Genomic DNA, 2,824 nt, shown 5'->3' with positions numbered 1-2,824 from the left:
TTTCGGAATGCAAGCTTTAGGATGGGCTGCTTTGTGCCGTCCACCACCGTGTGTCGCGGTTTTGCTGCTCTGGTCGTTGGTCGCTTGTGCTTATCTTTTTTCACTGCAGCTCTACCTGATGACTGGTGCACAGCTGACACGACACAGTTTCAGTAGCATGCATACATGGTTTGCAGGTAATGTCATGTCAGTATAAAAGACAAGACCTTTGAGTACTTCCAAGGGCACCGTGTTGGTGACCACCACTTGGTAGATGTCAGATGTGGTTAATGGCAGAGGCTGCTCATATTGCCATGCACGTCTCCGAGCAAGCTTGCCCGTGGCCGAATGGTTATTGTGCTTAGCTTGCACACAAAGGGCTGAGGTATGATGCCTGGCCGCACATGCACCTTTTTGTTATTTCTGTAAATGTTGCATTCTGGTTTAATTCAAGAATCCCATTGCTTGTCCAAAGTCAGAATGTTCTATGCACCAAACTTTCTATGTCGATTGTTCCAGAAGTCCACGCATATACATGAGGGGCTCTGCGTGGCGATACAGAGAGCCTGGCTCTTGCGCTCAATCGTGCTACTCCGCCGACCTTCGATGCCTGCGATACTACCTCTTTGTATTTTTGTTTTCGGCACAAGTTTGCCAAATTAAACATTTAGTTTCTGTTCATTCGTCACCTGACCATCTGTCATTCGCGAAATTTTGGTGGATGTGCGGGACATTAACAAAAAGGTGCATTCGCGGCCAGAAATCGAACCTTGGCCCTTTGTGCGGGAACCAAGTACGAGAACCATTTGGCCACGGGCGCGCTTGCTCGGAGACGTGCGGGGAAATATGTGCTAGTGCAGGCACTTGGGCTAAGCCTAGGCAGAAGTTTAAACCGTCAAGTGATGATGACAAAGTTTGTCCGTGTTTGTCCAGTTCAGTACGCAGAAAATATTGCTCTGTGTGGTGGCGAGAACCATCTGCTACTTACTCTCAACTGTGACAGATTGTGATATCTAGCCAAAGGTGGAGGACGTGAATACCTGAGTGCAAAAAATGAAGAGAAGTATACAAAACTGCACGCCGATGATTTTGCCGAGTTCGACAGGCAATGCCCAACCAGGTGCGTCCCGCTTCCACAGCCCATTGCAGCAAATATTTTTAGAAGTGAACCTTTTATATAAATAGCAGACACCGGCTTTGGAATTGGTGAGCCAGTTTTGTCTTAGTGTCATTCCCTTGTCAATTTCAGGGCAGTGGGTAGATGTAATGCTGCCGGGGATGTTCGGTGGAAGCAGGTTGCTGTTGGGAAACAGGACCGGAGGCACCGTCTTTTTCCTGACACAGTCTCATTAATTGGATCTGTGTCTTGTCTGACACAAAACTCAAGTAACCATGTATGGATTGTCTCTGCACCATGTGTACACTTAAGTTTTTGTAAGTCTTGCTAAGGTGTCACCTTGATAGAAACATCATGGTTGGACCTAGTCACCTTGGGAGCTACCGACCAGGCACAATAAGTGAATGACAGCATCTTCTACATAGTTATGCACAGTGCAGGTCATGTTCACATTTTCGTGCAATTGCTGAGATGGGTACAAAAGCTGTCACTTTGGGCCACTGGAGCCAGTGCAGTTCACCATGATCACAGTGTAGCAAAGCTGCAACCCCACAACATCAATGGCCACCAGCATGAGGCTACCGACGGCACTCATGCATAATACATGTCCTGACACAGGCGCAAACCACGTATTATGGAGATGAATCCAGACTGTTTTTTATACCTACCATTTGGTGGTGGTGGAGCTGCCATTTGTGCTGGGTCCTCACTAGCACCTTTGGCCACAGCAGATGATTCCTGCATCATCCAATCAAACACAAGTTAACGCACAACAAATTGGCAGCCTTTCTGGTTCCGCGTTGATGTAATGCCGAATTGCCTACACTTTAGAATTCAGGTATCGGAGTGCCTCATGCACAGCTCTAGAGAAATTAACTCGTCAGCTTGAGCGCTATGATCCGAGCTTTCAAAGAAACATCACGAGGCAGCACACTCGTGCAAAGTCAATAAGACCAAAAACAACACAGTGTCTCTTTACTACAAGTAGCAAGTTTTAGGAGACCGTTACCGTGTTCTGCGGTGGCCACGGTACGGCTGGTAAGGCTGAAAAGCATGCTTCAAAGTTACAGCGCGAGCTCCCAGTAGCAATTTCGCTGCGCACGGCAACGGCACGCTAAAACCGCCCATTGAGATGCCATGCACTTACTTACCGACACTGCAGCCGAGATGCCGAGTGGCGACGGACGAGGCGCGTCCGCCCTCGAAATCATGCGCCTTCTTCCGTGTCTTAGCGAGGAACCTTTCTCATATGGGCCAAGATTCTGTCCTACTCCTCGAGTTCAGCGAGGACACTTGGTTCATGTCCCCCACCAGACTGCCGAGTGGTAATCGCGACGTGAAAATGCCCGACCTGACAGCAAAAATTCCAAAAGTGAGGCAAATCTTCGTACAGACACATGAGCACTTTTCGTGCGACATCCACCGTCGGCCATGACGATTCATCACGATCGCGATGCAGCTCACGCATTGCGATCATCTAAATTGTTTCACTTACGTAAAAATACATGATTCATGCGACCTAGACTTGACACCGGTAATTATATTTAGATTGTACCGCATTATACATTTTCAGAAGTTAAAAATGTTGCTTTTACAAGACTCTTCGATGCGGCGTTGCGAATTTCCCTCTAGGGACATATTTTGGGGACAAATCCCGATGAAGTTTCAACTCAATCGCCACTCTCCGTCGACGCCATCAACGCGCCGCGATGAAGTTCCCTGCCAGTT

The sequence above is a fragment of the Ixodes scapularis genome, unplaced genomic scaffold (assembly GCF_016920785.2).
Source record: "Ixodes scapularis isolate PalLabHiFi unplaced genomic scaffold, ASM1692078v2 PGA_scaffold1__304_contigs__length_218370807, whole genome shotgun sequence".
NCBI lineage: Eukaryota > Metazoa > Arthropoda > Arachnida > Ixodida > Ixodidae > Ixodes > Ixodes scapularis.
This window is presented reverse-complemented; position numbering follows the sequence as displayed.